The 17,406-nt window shown below is 40.9% G+C and overlaps 1 protein-coding gene and 1 long non-coding RNA gene across 10 annotated transcripts in view; one reads left to right on the top strand and one right to left on the bottom strand.

The window, feature by feature from the left end:
• The window catches only part of LOC131107404 (VPS10 domain-containing receptor SorCS1), a 141,829-nt gene that overhangs the window by 106,871 nt on the left and 17,552 nt on the right, over nucleotides 1-17,406 (bottom strand). The gene's annotated exons all lie outside the window — the stretch shown is intronic.
• LOC131107775 (uncharacterized) lies at nucleotides 15,991-17,279 on the top strand. Its single transcript, XR_009120333.1, has 3 exons — nucleotides 15,991-16,057; nucleotides 16,520-16,575; nucleotides 16,679-17,279. It is a non-coding gene; the product is annotated as an uncharacterized LOC131107775 (long non-coding RNA).

The following is a 17,406-nucleotide window of genomic DNA, read 5'->3' as shown; positions in this document are numbered from 1 at the left end:
AATGCTCACTCACCCACACTACATTTGTGTGTGTGTATGAAAGATGTGTCATTTTATTAATGTGATCACTCCTCCCGCAAGTAATTGACAGCCACCACAGTGCGCAAAATAAATTACCATAATTACTCTAAATAAAATTGGAAACACCCACAAGGTCAGGGAAATAATATCATAGAAAAGATGGGACAAGCAAACGGGCTGAAACTCAAATGCTCAGTGTAAGCAAAGGCCAGCGGGTGTCAGGAGAGGGAGGGGGCATCACGGGCAAGTCCAGCACGGCACAATGGCCTAGTGAATCCGCCCTCACATTTACACCTACGCTCACTGAGCTCAAAGCAATCCCATGCTGTTTTCATGGAAGTCAGCCATGTGTCCCACCACACTGCCTTATGGACCTTGTCAAGATCATAACACCAGAAGAGAACAGAAATCTCACCTCAACATCATTTATCACTACAGGAATGTGGCTGGACAATAAAACACAAGTTTCAGTTTATTTTATTACAATTCAGTTTATTGAACATTTGTTAATTATGATTACATATTTAACTTTTGTTAACAATTGGAGGGGCTCTGCACTCTACCAGTTTTTTGTTTGGTTTTGTACAGTGGAACCTTGATTAGCGTACGCCCCGGTTAGCAGGTTTTTCAGTTAACATCCAAAATAAACTCCAACATTTTGCCTCTGTTTATGTTACATGTTAAATTTTCCGGTTAGCATACAATATCGCACGCATCTTGTCATGTTATTGATACACTGAGTGAGTCCGACTGTGTTCTTAAATGGTTATATTTGGTGTTATATTTGTTAAAAAATATATGTGTATGTTGTGGCGTCTTTGTTTCATCCTGGCTAAATTTACATGGACAAATTTGTGAGAAAGTGAAAATTATGCTTGAAATTTATCTTTTCACAAAAAGCCCTTTTTCTCTCTTTTTTTGTTGGGAACTGATATTTTGCAGGAACCTATTTTCTACTGCTGATTACTAAAGAACGAGAGAATGATGAGAGTCTCATCTTTCTTTTGGTTTATATAGCCCAAGAAACCTTGAAAAATCAGTCAAAATCATCAAAAATGGCTGAGATTGTATGAGTTAATAATAAATCAAAGTGATCAAAGATGTTATTGTTGCAAAAGACACAACGTGGCAGCAAGATCAACACAGACACCACCTTCATGTTTTGCTACAAGTTATTTTTTGAATCAAAAGCACTTGTGACTTTCTTTGGCTCCATTTTGGGTTCTTTTAGAGCAGTGATTTGAGATGAGCGACATTATTGAATTCAAGAAATAACTGATCTTTCTGCCACACTGTGTCCTTGGTAACAGTCAAGTTTTCAGTAAACGTAACCTTAAATGTTTATCCTGTTCATTCATCATTTCTGTGCATTATGAATTGCCTCCTGCATGTAAAACTATAATTGTAAAGCTATAAAAACATGTTTTGTTTTTGGCTTTCTGGAAGGGATTCATTTGATTTACATTACTTATTATTGGAATATTTGATTTGGTTAGAGTATGTTTCAGTTAGAGTCGGACATTCTGGAGCAGATTAATGATGCTAACCAAGGTTCCATTTTGTATGGTTTGGTTCTGGGCTGAAGTATCCGTCTGTCTGGCGTTTGCAAAAACATGCATGCTCGACTAACTGGGGAAAACGTCTATCGGTATGATTATGATTGATTAGTCCACCTCGACTGTCGCCCGAAGTCAGCTGGGATAGACTCCAGCTCACCTGTGACCTTATTGAGGACAAGAACTTTAGAAAATGGATGAATGAATGGTTTGCTTCAATACTTGAGTCAAGAAACAATCTGATTTTTACCCACAGCCATGACTCTGATCAGTCTTGTGAATTGTGTTTTTTTTCTTTTCCCAGTACAATACGCTCTACGCTGTGTCTCTCTTTGTTCCACTTATTTTGTTCTAGGCCCGTAGGATTGTCCTACAGGCTAAGCCGAGCTGAACTTGCTTGTACAAAGAGAAGGATTATGACTAATACCACTGATATCATTATGCAGAGAAATGAAAAACCTCCAGAAAAGCCCAATGATATCACTATTTCATAAGAAGCAAATCGGTCTTACTTTCAAGAGAACCACTGCGATTAATAATAAACGTCAATGAGTGGCTCACATGGAGAGAATTCATTTATCAAAATTAAAAGCCACTTGGAAAACACCTAAGACCATTGTTTGCCTTACCTTTTATATGAGGTCAGCCTGAATTATTTAATTATATTTTATATCCAGTGCCAGAAGAAGTAATTTGAATGAAACCTGCGTTTTTTTATTTTTTTTATTTTGCCCATCATCCACAATCCTTATGTGATATGTGAACACGTCTTTCTCTTTTATGTGCATTCTAAATGTGTAAAAAGAGACAAAAAGAGGCAGCTGGTCAATGTGCCTAATGGGACACAGCTATTCTGCCTAAAAATTCCGCTGTTAAAACTCCTCCATAATTATTTTATAAATATGCTGTATCCATGTAGTAACTGGTACTGGTACATGTAATATAGTATTTTGCCATACTTTGATAATTATGCATTACCATTGCATTGATTTCACATAGCAACATAGAAAATAACAGTACAAACTGAAGAACAAAAACACAGCAACAGTGGAAGCAGCTCCAATATGTTGTTTACCCTTCGGCACTGGCCTAATACTTTGCGAGCACGGAGGACGTTTTATCAGAAGGTATTGTAGGAGGAACAGCTCTGATCAGGGTTTTATGCTGCCAATACCGATACCGATCATCCATGAGTGACACATTGACATCCAGAGCAAATTGTCAACACCAGCCGTTTTTCCTCCTCTGAACTACTTTGATATCCCCATAGTCCCACCACATCTGACAGCCAATCTGAACCACAGAGACTCGTACAATTCACTCCGGATGGGGTATGTCGCTCGCTGGTACGGCTGGTCACTGCTACTCGTTGCCTCCCATGTACAAAGTTTACAACATGTTGGTGTTAGGTTTCGCTGGTCGCGGTTGTTTGTTGTCTCCCGTGCACCTCAAAGGTTACTAGCCGCTGGCCGCCCGATGATCACGTCACATGGCAGAGCGCAAAACTTTTGCTTTTCATAACCTCAGTTTGTTGGATAAATAATAGAAAGCTGTGAAAAAGCCCTGCTCCCCCAAGCAGATGTCTTCTTTTGCTCTAGTCACTGTACTAAACAGTGCAAACTCAAATGAGTTCAATGCAAACTTTCTCTCATCATCCCAGGTGCTTTGCCTCAGAGTCACTGATCAGTCCATTATTACAGGTAAAAAAAACAGTAGCGTCACAGCCAGGGAACTGTGGTCATTAGTGCTGACAAATGAAAGGCCTGGGGATGCTTGAGAATGTATCTCTAGCTGAATTATTGACAAAAAAGACACAAGAGCAAGCTTAGCTTCCATGTAATTGAACAGATGCCATCAAGATTACATTACATGCAATTATGTGAGTTCTTTGTTGTATCACTTTTTCATGTGCCTACCTTTTATTTAGCTATGTAAGCACTGTGTTACGTTTTGCAGCCAGCTAGCAGAGTAGCCGGCATTAAAAGGGCCCTTTTATGCTTTTTCCACTTTTCTGACCTATAAATGTAGTTAGAATGTAGTATTATTTTAAATGATGTGAAGGTTTCAGATAATGAGGTTTGTGCATTTGGAAGTGAGTCCTAAAATAAGTTTGGGATGTCTCAAAACGCTAGGTTTCAGAAGGCCTTGCAAAACTGTTCCCTTGTGATGTCACGGAGGAGCGGCTTCCTTATGGGCGTGACACTCTCAACCCAACACCACCCGCCAGGCTCCTGTCGCCTCGCCAAGCTCTACTTCTCTGTTTACGAGGCAAGCTCAGGCAAAAGTTGTTCATTTATTCATTCATTTTCTACCGCTTATCCTCACGAGGGTTGCGGGGGGTGCTAGAGCCTATCCCAGCTGTCTTCGGGCGAGAGGCGGGGTATACCCGGCTTCTCAACGGCATTTCACCAGGGACTATTTTTTGTGAACATGAATGTGTAATATCTGCCAAACTGTTGCTGAAGCCAGAAACAGCGTGCTCTCGCCGGACAGGTGCATTGATGTCGGACATGCTGTGCTTCTACTGAGGTGGAGAGAGCCACGGTGCTCGCTGTCTGGAACATGGTAGTCCTGCGAAAAAGTGGAATTACCACATTTCCACTAACAATGTTGTGCCAAGATGGCCTGCAGTTCGTAAACGCGGCGACCCCACATCTGGCTTATGAGCTCCACTGACAAAGTGTGCGCGACAACGAGTGCTCCTCCTCGGGTAGGCAAGGTTGGAGGTGCACCAGTCAGTAGCTCATGAGCTGCCAGGAGCTACTAAACACTTTTCAATGAGCTCTGCAAATACTTTATTCATTTATCGTCAACTTTTACACCCACTATATTAGAAAGTTTGGTTCGTTTGTAATTCGGAAGCACTCTAGGCTTGTGACCAATCACAGCAGAGTGGGCCGTGGGTGGAATAAATTAAAACAGACTGTTTTGGCTGGAAGCACAAATCCAAGGAAATAGAGCTGAAATAGGTGTAGATTCTGCAGATCTAGAAAGTTTTCTGTGTTTGGTTATTGTGTGTAACTGCTCTATGGGAGTCCACGACACTCAATACAAAAGGTAAAAAAATGAGCATAAGAGATCCCCTTTAAAGCACAGAGATGCCTCATTTCATCCGTGAATTACGTTGGTATGATACTGAATGAGATTGCGCCCCCCCCCCAAAAAAAACACAAAAATAATCCACAAGGCCATACATACATTTTGGCCACACAGTAACGAGATCCGTTATCTTTCCATTGGGCATCACTTAGTGGAGTTTGCATGTTATCCCTCTGTGCTTGTGGGTTTTCCTTGAACATTCCAAAATCATGCTAGGTTAATTGGAGACTCAGAATTGACCGTAGGTATCAATGTGAGTGAGAATAGTTGTTCATCTCTATGTGCTTTGTAATTGGTTGGCAACCAATCCATGGTGTACCCAGCCTCCCAGCTGCCCAAAGTCATCTGGGATAGGCTCCAGCATACCCCCCTGTGACCCTAATGAGGACAAGCATCATGCTTCATTTAATGCACATCCAAAAGCATATCTGATGAAAATCCCTATCTTGAGCTCAGTAGACGTTCTACAATTGAACTGAAAATAGTGCCACATAAAATCAAATTTATATACAGTAAATCACATGTTAGTAGCACAGTAGCTCAACATTGATTTGCTTTCTGATCCCAGCTGCCAGTCCCACGGACAGCAGATTTACTTGAGGACATTAATGGTGTAGCTCATGGGCACCCAGCAACAGATTTAGGAAAAACGACAGACAAAGCTCTGAAGTTCCCGGCTTCATTTTACTTGAGCCACGCTATTCAAGAAGAAGAAAAGCCAACTACTAACACCCGATGGCCTACAGACTGTCCAGTTATGTCAATCCAAATACATGTTGTTTTTGTTTTGGTCCGTTTCTCTGTTATATCCGATTAAACTGTAGAGCACAACAAATTAATTGGACAAAGTTGCGAGGATTGCAGGGATTGGTTGAATTCGCAAGAACTGTTGCAATCGCAACATTGCAAAACCCTGAAGGGCCTGAATTCCATCCATGCAGCAATTGATCATGTTTATTTCCTCGTTCTTAAAAATATCCTTTTGAAGAATCCTTGCAGATTTCAGAATAATAATGCTAAATCTCCAAACACACAACACACAAGGGCTTGTATATGAAGTCAATAACCAATTATTCAAAAATAAATATTCTTGGAGGAAGAGTGGTTAGCACGCAGGCCTCACAGCTAGGAGACCCGAGTTCAATTCCACCCTCTGCTATCTCTGTGTGGCGTTTGCAACAGACTAATGATGACTTTGTAACAAAGAAAAATGTACCCCAAAACATTGTTTGTCTCACTAACATTACTGACAATAAGTGACCGGTGTAGAATAAATTATAAATAAATTATTAATAATCATATTTTAATAATATGAAAAATATTAGAAATAATTATTAATAATAAATTATTATGAATTTGACTTTTGAAAGCTTTATATTTATATTTTACAGTTTTCATTTCATTTTTCAATAAACAGAGCAATATTAAAAAGCTTAAGCTGTAGGAGTTATTTTTAAAAACATTGCCAAAATGTTGGTGGAAAATAACATTTTATTGATCAAAGTCATCAAAACCATTTCAATATTTCCAACACGTATGGAAAAGGGTGAGGAAAGGAACACATTTCAGCACAAATTATGCATGTTCAACAGTGATCATTAAAATACAATTCTTATTATTACTAACAAAGGGAAGGGGGACTAAAACATCAACAGGTTTATTCAGTTCTGTTTTAATTTTTTAAATTTTCATGAATGCTCATAAAATATTTCTGTCATATAATGTCAAGTAGAAATCCAAAGAGGGATCTTATTAATTGCCCGTCTGCCAGTATAATGAGTTTTGATGATGGGTTTTAATGATGGATCACAAGAGCTGCTTTTTCCTGCAACAACCTCCAAAAATGAAAATAGTGGTAAAAAAAAAAGCAGTGTTGCTCTGACACCTATTTTGCTGTGCTGTAATTAAAATGTCAACATGAGGATGAAGGGTTCAGGTAGAGTCTCATTATATATTATTCACATATGATTCCATCCCAGCCGACATCCACTTCCACACACATCCCAGGCTGTGACTTGTGGATGTCAAATTCATAATCTTACAAACTTAAACAACTTGGACCAGGTTTAACAAGGAGCACAAATACTGTACATCTCCAGAAAGTGATTATAATATTAAGTGGATCTCATTTATATGGGATCATGGTTTCAAGGGGCTGAAAGTGCTTTGACAATATTGTCTCTTTCTTTGCTGAAGAATACCGGCGAGCTCATTCCCATGCAGTTTAAGAACTGCAGTTTCTGTATTTTGTTTAAATGTGTCAGAGACATGGCTGAACACAGCCAATTTATGCGCTCTGAAATCATTTTTTTCCTGGAATGTGCCTGCCCGAATCAGACCTTGAAAAGCTTGGGAATTATAGGTTATCACATGGTTTGTCTGGTATCAGGCCAGGTATCATGCCCCCAAGTGTCAGTATCAGCCCGAGACCGACATAGACATGGTTTGTCTATACCAGACAAACCATGTGATGATCTTATTATCACATACTATTTAATCATGAGCTTATTATCTCGTACTATTTAATCAAAAGACTATTTTGTTTCCGGGAAATTTTCAGTTTATTACATGTACATGTCAGTTTATTACATACTGCGTACATGTACATGTCAGTTTATTACATACTGCTGACATGTTGACAGAGCACAGAGGGCAGCAAAACAAACGCTGTGTGTTCACGCTCGTGCGCTGTTCTCTGATTGGTTGTTTCCAGAGCAGCGCGCTCTGAGTGGACAGCTACGGGGGCTGATACTGAACATGGTTAAACTCTATATTTTATCAGTATCACTGCCCTGGGCTTTAACACAGTATCATTTCGGCCTTTTCCTGTATCGTTCATGGGCGGTTTCTAGGGTACAGAGCCAATTAATGCTGTAGTATGTGATAACCATGAATACAGTCCTACTGTACTGAGTTGTATTACAGTAAATCCTCACGTTTTGCGCCGTTTGGATCCACATTTGCAATAAGGCCTCCCCTTCCAACCTCACCCTTGAGGATATAAAAGCTGTGACATTACTAGCATACCTGTAGATAAAAACATCACAATCCTTCCAGCAGACAAGGGGAGTAATTAACAAAACCGACTACCATGACAAGCTACTTACACTTCTTAATGATGCCAATACTCATCAAAGACTGAAAAGAGACACAACCAGTGGGTATAACAAGAAAATAATACAACGCCTGTAAATATTGGAGAAGTCAGAAAGCATTAGCATTGGACTTTATTACCGGCTATACCCACAAGAGACTATTGTTCACTAAAAGGCCATTTGCTGGAGCGTTGCCTCAATTCTGCATATTTTCAATTCACAGGAACTCACGGTTGTGCTATGGAGTCACCGATCTCCTGTCGTGGCCGACCTCGACATGGAGGACATGCATAGTCTCTGAATTGAGTGCTCTGAACTCCTTTAAGGGAACAGCACCACGTCACTGGTAAAATCATCAGGTGTCAAAGACAATAAGTTGGCTTTTTTGGACTGCATGTTGGTGTTTCTGGAAAAGCCCACACACATTGACCAGTACCTATTCTTTCACTCACACCACCCACTGGAACCCATACTGGGTGTTATTAAAATGCTCCAACACAGAGCTGATAATGTTCCCACCAGCTCACAGGCAAAAGAGAAAGAGTACCTGAGGGATGCCCTCAAAACCTGTGGTTACGCCAGCTGGTTGTTTGAATAGAGTGCCTCTCATTCCAGAAAGAACAAAAACAAGGTGGATGAGGATGAAAAGAGTAGCTGATGCAATAGCGTTGTTATTCCATGTGTCTCAGGTCTATCTGAGAAACTCAGATAAACTTGTTTAACAAACAAACACCATCTTTCTCCCAGAAAGGTGGGTTTCAGGTGGGTTCATGACAAATCATTACATCTGAATGGGATGCTAATGAAGGTGACCATCCAAACGACCATCGTGTGGCCCCGCTCCATTGTATGAATGAGATTGGCTCTTCCACCAAGCTCTCAGACTAGACCTATCCTACCCAGACCAGACCTGGTCTTTGGCTGCCAAATCAGGTTCTTGGGTTTTTATATTTTCTCTCATTCATTCATTCATTCATTTTCTACCGCTTATCCTCACGAGGGTCGTGGGTGTGCTGGAGCCTATCCCAGCAGTCCAGAGGCGGGGCACACACTGGACTGGTCTTGAGACAATCACAGGGCACATATAGACAAACAACCATTCCCACCCACGTTCATGTTTTTGGAATGGGGGAGGAAGCCCGGAGAAAACCCACGCATGGACAGGGATGCTTGATGTTGATGCTGAGTCACAAAACGTGTGGGATCCACTGTATTCCCCATTGCATAACATTACAGTTTACACAGTAAATAATTTTAAAAATCAGTTTCAACAAGGAGGCGGCACGGCGGTCGAGTGGTCAGCTAGGGTTCAATTCCACCCTTCACCCTCGGCCATCTCTGTGTGGAGTTTGCATGTTCTCCCCGTGCATGCGTGGGTTTTCTCCGGGTACTCCGGTTTCCTCCCACATTCCAAAAAAATGCTAGGTTAATTGGCCACTCCAAATTGTCCATAGGTAAGAATGTGAGTGTGAATGGTTGTTTGTCTATATGTGCTGTGTGATTGGCTGGCGACCAGTCCAGGGTGTATCCCGCCTCTCGCCCGAAGACAGCTGGGATAGGCTCCAGCACCCCCGCGACCCTCGTGAGGAAAAGCGGCAGAAAATGAATGAATGAATGAGTTTCAACAAGGAAGAGAATGCTACATTTTAAAGGCTAACTGTTACTGGCACTGCCTGTGGTAATCAGAGCACCTAAGGTTGTGAACCCAAACTGTTTCAGTGGCTACAACAGATTTCAGGAACAACATCCAAAATCTGTGTACACAAGTCCAGCTGAGAAATTGCAGAATCCTCACGCTCACAGGCTTCCAAAGCCGCCAGTGGAGGGTTAGCGGGAGATTTATAATTTACTGTTTATACCAGAGCCCCTCAATAGGCGCCCTGACTATGTGTTTTGTTTCGGTCAATGCACGTATACCAAGACATGTCTCCATGCCAATGAAACACAGTCTGTTACTGCATCATGTTCACTTTTTCTTTCACATTTTTTTTTAGGAGTAACTCGCAGATCATTTTGCAAAATGGTGTGTTCCAAGTGCGCTGCTAAAAGAAAGGTGGACAATAAAAGTCGGTAATTGAAAGACAAAAAGACTGAAACATTGGCATTCATTCTCCCTCCAACAAGCCCAGGACCTGATGATAACTGTGATGGAAATGTCCACTTTCAAACGGCATTATAAGACAAAACATAGATTTTTTTAAGAGACATTTCCTCTGAATTTAGAGGTAAAATCAAGACACTGAAATCGTTGTATCGTCAAATCCTCCTTTCAGATTCCACACCAACAAAACGTACTTAAGTAGTGGCTTGTGCTCTAATAAGCAGCTGTGCTGTAGAATAAAAAGTGCATAAGTGTAAAATAAAGAGAGCATTTCTCTGGATGTGGATGAGCCTTCTGACACCACTGATAATGCTCAGTTGACGGTGTGTTTGTGCTCATATGATGAGTCAAAAAGGGAGTCTGCTGAGGACGTGTTGAGTATTTTGAGTACCTCTAGCCATGAATTCTGGGCAACATAAAAAAAATAAATAAATTGTCCTCTCTCTATGGGCCCGTGGCATAATGTGATGAGAAAAAGCTAAAATGTTCATACCAAAAGATGTGTCCTGAAATCAACGTATAACAATATTTGTGGCCTTTTTACAGAAATACACACACTATATACAATGCGGTACAAAAATCGCCAGTGAGTTGGCCAACCACTGTCATTGCAAACATTCCACATTGTCTCTGCTTTGTAGTGGTTGAAAGTTGGTCAGTTTTCAGGGCTCTTCTGCGGCGCCTCTGGAAGGGCCCTATGAAATCTTTTTTTTTTTTTTGAAAATCTGTTTTTTTTTATTTTACATTTTAATTTTTTTTGGCACACGCACAGCCACACTAGCATGCCCCGCTACAATAAGCTTACACTGGCCATTCCTGTACAAGAACTCAAAAATGCTTGAAAATACTAGGCCAAAAAAATGCAGAATTTGTTTAAATATGCTTATTTTGGTTGCATTCAACTTATTAATCATGTCTGAAACAAACCATACCAAACCATGTTGATGTTTTTTTCTTAATAAAACAAGAAACTACATTGTTAAAAAAAAACATCAATAAATAAAACATGAAGAAATAAAGATCTATTATACAACTTTAATGGACAGACCGCCCCTGGGAGGAAGTGCACCATTGCGGACGTCGAGCAATGTTAATTGAAGGCCCCTGCAATTAATTATAATGTAAATATAAATCACGATTTATCTGGTGAAAGGACATCACAGTGACACTCTTTTAACCACACTCTCCCGAAGGAGGGTAATATGTTGAAAAAGACCAGCAGCAAAGGAGATTGAAGGCAAAATTCATGACTGAAGTGAACAATTTCTTGATTGATGGTAATGAAAACTGCGTCAACCCTTTTCCTCTGTGAATTCCATTAGCCAAGTTCAACACCCTTATGGATTCTGGAAAGAGGTTTTATCAGTGCAGTAATTATCTTAATAAATCAGGCAGAAATCCAAGCAACATTGATGTGTGATATATTGCGTGTCTGGTTATGTAAACAGAAGACTGTCAGGGAAAATATGCTGTACCAACTGTTTATGTAGTTCACCAAGTACCAGGAGCCGAAATAGAACTGCAACAAGTCCATTTTCCTCTGCTTATCCGGGTCCGGGTCGCGGGGGCAGCAGTCTCAGTGGGGAAGCCCAGACTCCCCGGTCCCTGGCCACCTTCTACAGCTCCACCGGTAGGACACCAAGGCGTTCTCAGGCCAGCTGTGAGACATAATCCCTCCAGCGTGTCCTAGGTCTGCCTTTTCCCGTCTGAGCATGCCCGAACACCTCACCAGGGAGCCGTCCGAGAGGCATCCGGACTAGATGCCCAAGCGGCTCTACTCTGAGCCCCTCCCGGATGACTGAGCTCCTCAACCTATCTCTTAGGGTGAGTCCAGCTACCCTAAGGAGGAAACTCATTTCAGCCGCCTGTATCCGCAATCTCATTCTTTCGGTCATGACCCAAAGCTCATGACCATAGGTGAGAGTGGGAACATAGATGGACCACTGAATTTCCACCACAACGGTCTGGTACAGCGACCGCATTACTGCAAAGGCTGCGCCGATCTGTCTGTCGACCTCACGCTCCCACATTCCCTCACTCGTGAACAAGACCCCGAGATACTTAAACTCCTCCACCTGGGGCAGGACCTCATTCCCGACCCAGAGGGAGCACTCCATCCCTGAGTCTCAGCCCAGAAGCTTCACACTCAGATGCAAACCGTCCCAGTAAACGCTGAAGGTCGCAGCCCGAAGAGGCCATCAGCACCACTGAGATTCTAAGGCCCCTGAACCGGACTCCCTCAACACCTTGGCTGCGCCTAGAAATTCTGTCCATGAAAATTGTGAACAGAATCTGTGACAAAGGGAAACAGGCTCGACTTACTACTGGCAATGTGAACCAGGCTCCTGCTTGTACAAGGCCCGGATGGCACGTAGTAGCGCGCCACCAATCCCGTACTCCCGGAGCACCACCCAAAGCACACCACAAGGGACACAGTCAAATACTTTTTCCAAGTCCACAAAGACTGGTTGGGCAAACTCCCGTGCACCCTCAAGCACCCTCATGAGGGTGTAGAACTGGTCGAGTGTCCACGACCAGGACGAAAACCATATTGGACCAACGGTCGTACCCTTTCCAGCACCCTGGAATAGACTTTCCCAGGGAGGCTGAGGAGTGCAAGCCATCCAAGCGTGCAAACCATCCCAAACTTATTTCAGGTTAAACATGAGAATACAACATTGTAATAGCATTTATAGGTCAGAAAAGTGGAAAAAGCATAATAGGTCACTTTAAAGTAACTTTGTAAGCATGTCTGAAACAAATAAACGATACCATACCACTATGTCCCGATCCTTGCTTTGGATCCAATTAAAACTGGGAAATGCTGGTTGTCACAGCATGCAGCCATCTCCCATCACTGAAGTATGTATCCCGTTTTTCTGCCTCAGATCATCTCATCAGTGTCGTTCTGAGGGATCAGACAGGGTGGGGTTTGCCAGCAGCGGTGTGAGTCCTCCCACTTAGGAATAAGGTAATAAGACCTCTATGTGAACTAAGTAAGGCTCTAGAAGCTTCCAGGCAAGTAAGAAAAGCTCAAAGGAATCTCATTAGGCCCAAGTTTTCTCCCGTGCTGCCCCACCACAATGTCAAGGTAAAGAATCCGAGCTCTGATGTTTAAAGACACTAAGCAAAAAAAAAGTCAAAACAAAGGCATCCTGCTTGGCTAGATAAAAACACTCAGATCAGCAATATATTTTATTCCCAGCCAAAAGGAAAAGGAAGCATATTCACAAAGAAAAAAGAACTAACTAAACAAAATTGAACAAAATATCATTTAATCAGCCAGGATTCCTTTGGGAAAAATGTTTGCATCCGTCCATTAAGACCGTAAATTCTACTACTGTGACCTATTTATTATAAGCATTACTACGACACTGTACTGTGGCGTATACAGTTAAACCACAGTTATTCAAAGGCCCAATTTGCCTCGGTTGACTAATAATATTGCACTTAACAAGATGTTTTATTTGACCCTTTTGCCCGTTGATTCTTGTGGAATTAATTAAGATGTGCATGATACTCCCAGCAGTGATTGTTTATTCAGCTATCTTGGCTCACACACCCAACACCAAATCTTGCCATACCGAGCATACCGTGCACAATACTACGGTATCCTGGAAGGCACATTCATTTCACCACATCGAAACAACATTTCTCAGTCCACATCATCATTATGGTTGCACATTACTCCATGGCAGAAGTATTCTGTAACAAAAAGTGTCCAGTTTGCTGTGTATCATTCAATTTGAGTTGCATCACAAACTCAACTCAATGAATTAGTAAAAACAATAACCACCACACTTTAGCTGAAAGGCAGCACATGTAAAATTATACAGCATACGGTATAAATTATACCTTTTATGTTTGGATTTGGGCGGCACGGCGGTCGAGTGGTTAGCGCGCAGACCTCACAGCTAGGAGACGAGGGTTCAATTCCACCCTCAGCCATCTCTGTGTGGTTTGCATGTTCTCCCCGTGCATGCGTGGGTTTTCTCCGGGTACTCTGGTTTCCTCCCACATTCCAAAAACATGCTAGGTTAATTGCCAAAATAACAAAAAAAAGTTACCACTGTTTGTTAGTAATTGATAAAGAAATGATATTATTGTAATATTTTAATAAAGTAACTCATATTGCTTACAATGGTCAAATATTCACACATCTAAACACTGCAAAAACATTAAATATGTATCTTTAGGTACCCTGAAATGAATTGAGTTTAATTGTCGAAATGTCGTATTTGGGCATATGCATTTTTTCTTATATGAAGCAGTTGTTTTTGGTCTTATTTTTCTCTACCCACACAATGCACTGTATACATTCCATTAGCACGAGTTGTTTTGTTTTGTTTTTTTCTGGTGGAGAGAAGCATGTGAGTGCACTTTAAAAATCCACAAAGGGGAGAAACATTGTCATTTCCATCTGCAATGCTTTTGTTTCTGCACCTCCCATCTCTAACCTGATTCAGTCAACATCTGACAGCAGAGTGAGATGGAGAAATAAGCCGTCAAAGGCAGTGAAGATGTAAGCATGCAAGTACCCCCACACAAATACTGTTGCCTGCTTTCCTCTGCCACCCGAGAAATATTGAGTCGTGTCGTCTCCATTTTATTTCCATCCTCCAAATTCCATCTTCAAAATAAGACAAGCTTCACTCATGAGCTGGATCTAAATGAATTCACTTCCTAGAAATAGGTTGCATCCAATAAATTCAATGCAAATGTCAGAACTGTGAGCTACCTTTTATGTACAGTTCAATAGGATTAAAACTATAGCTCGCACTCGAGTTTATATGTTAGAGATACAGTGGAACTTCTGTTGGCGTATGCCCCGGTTAGCGTGTTTTTTTTGGTAAATCTTCCCTCAGTTTGCATACATTTTCTGGTTAGCATACAACACGGTGCACGTCCTGTCGTCTTATTAAGACACTGTGTGAGGGCGTGTAAAGTTCCGCCATCACCACCATTTTACCATTTTTTTTTTTACCAATTGCATTGACTTGAGAACGGTATGGAATGCTTGATAAATGGGCACTCATCTTTCAACACTTTGGGGATTTTTACCACAGTCTCAGACTGAGGAACTTTCTGAAAAATGAAGTTGGCAGCTCTACTTGTACAATTTCTTCCACAAGTAACTTTAACCTCGTGCAGGCCTGCAGGGGGAATGCACGTTAGGAGAAGAAAATGTCCGGCCACAACTTTTCTCAGCATGCTACACTGCAATGCAGTCCGTACATTAACCATTGATTGGTCCTTTCTGGATTGAAAGCAATCAGGCGCAAGAGAGGTCTGGAAAAGGGCTATGGGGACAATGTGTCAGAAGGCTTTTCAGGGACTTATACAGTAAATCCTGATTGGCTATGCTTTGTGCAGAATTGCTGTCATTTTACATCCAACAGGACTGGTCGGTGCACTTTAGAAAATGCTCCATGTTCATGTTTTTTACATGTCATTGATTTGAGACCAACCTACACAATGGGTCATATGTTTACTGCTTTTGAGCAGTGATTCTCAACTGGTCGGTTGCGACCCAAAGCCATTTTCAATGGTTCACATGTTTTTACTAGGCAAAAAAACGATGTCCGTGAATGCACCTTGCCTTCTTGTCTTCTTTGTTTACTATGCAGCTGGAATGAAGTTACGCATTTATCAGTCTTCTGCTCAGAACATCACATTCATAATCCAAGGTTGTGGATATTACTCTATGACTACTACAACTACTATACGAGTACGATTAACATGGTTATGGTTTTAACTCAACTGTCAACCTGTGAGTTTCATCTTCTCTTTTCAAATAAAAATACATATGAGCTGAAATCAATTTTCAGAACTTTAAATGCAATATGCTGAATTATTAGTCATCTCATCTGCCTCCTGCAATCGCTCACCTCCACACTGAACCACTCGACCATGTGGTGAGTTAAATATATCAAGTTCAGCACTCCTATTGTGATCACCACACAGAGCGGGGGTGCCCATTACGTCAATCCCATTTTATGGGTCGATCGCATGTGTCACCCAAGTCAGAAATGTCACTTTGTAGATGTCGTATGACATCAGTCAGCTGACATTAAGCTAACCCTCTTGATTCGTTGTTGCGCCTCTGTGGAAAAGTAAATGGTGAACAGACATCTCATAGCGACTTTCATCTTTATTATTCCAACTATGGATAAACTAACTCAGGGGTAAGATACCTAGCGGCGAGTTATGTTGAAAAAATGTCCATGTTGAATATTCTGCTTTGTGTCCTGAACTCCTGAACTGAACTGAAGTGTGTGTTATCTACACGTTTGCTTGTTGTTATTATTATTATTCTCATTTGTTATTATTTTGTGATTAATTGGAAAATGTGCCCATTGCTGAAACCTTTTTGATATTTTGCCTTGACTTTGTCAGCATTGTCTTTTGCATAATCATTTTCAGTTCATGTAATTGGCTTCAATATATATATTTTTGACTAATAATAGCATCAACAGCAACTACAGCATGATTTATTATTATGAATCTGTGAAATTCAAAGTGCAAAGTGGCCGTATAATCAAGTCAAATAATTGTTATCCCTTTTCTTAGCTGTGATAGCAGGTGATGTGTTTCTAAATGTGATCCAAAGTAATAATGTGTCAACAATCTCATTTTACTTCACATAGATACTGATGGACATTGATTGACTTGGTCGATCAAAGCGTCATCTCGGGGATACATGGTAATTTAATGTAGTTAGGACATGGTTGAAGTAAATGTGTTCTGACATTAGCAGATGTGGCAGTTTCTGATTCTTCAGATGCATTCATCTGTCCCTTTTCAAGGAGGACTCAAAAGACAGATGGGGCCTGCCAAAAAGCAGAACGTGTTCTCTCTTTATAAGCAATCATCCCTGGTTCATCTCTTGCAGGGCATTGCCAGGGGCCAAAAAGTTGCAGACTTTGGCAGTTTTGGACCAGAATGTATGAATATTTAATTCAAGCCACAGTTGTTTATTAAAACAACACTTAAACCTCCCATATATTTGGATTTCAAAGCAAATGTTACCAAAGGAAGAAATCTATGATCTATTTAGAAATGTATATACCAATGTTTATGATGTAATGTAATGATGACATAAATAGAAATGTGTATTCTGTATTACTGCACAGGTATTGTTTAGGTTGTAATATTCTTATTAATATTTGATTAATCAACAATTCATTAATAAATTCATTTTCTACCGCTTATCCTCATGTCTTCGGGCGAGTGGCGGGGTACATGCTGGACTGGTGACCAGCCAATCACAGGGCACATATAGACAAACAACCATTCACACTCACATTCATACCTATGGACAATTTGGAGCGGCCAATTAACCTAGCATGTTTTTGGAATGTGGGAGGAAACCGGAGTCCAGAGAAAACCTACGCATGTGCAGCTGTCCAGCCCATTTTTCAAACATTTATTTTTTGATATAAAAATGTAAATATGCTTTGATTTCAAAGCATTCACACTTATCAGCTTTGACTATGGATTTGAACATTGATTTACATTTTTTTACTCTTTTCTT

This window comes from Doryrhamphus excisus, chromosome 1 (assembly GCF_030265055.1).
Source record: "Doryrhamphus excisus isolate RoL2022-K1 chromosome 1, RoL_Dexc_1.0, whole genome shotgun sequence".
NCBI classification, from domain to species: domain Eukaryota; kingdom Metazoa; phylum Chordata; class Actinopteri; order Syngnathiformes; family Syngnathidae; genus Doryrhamphus; species Doryrhamphus excisus.
The sequence above is the reverse complement of the archived record's forward strand: the minus strand, read 5'-3'. Positions and strand labels throughout refer to the sequence as shown.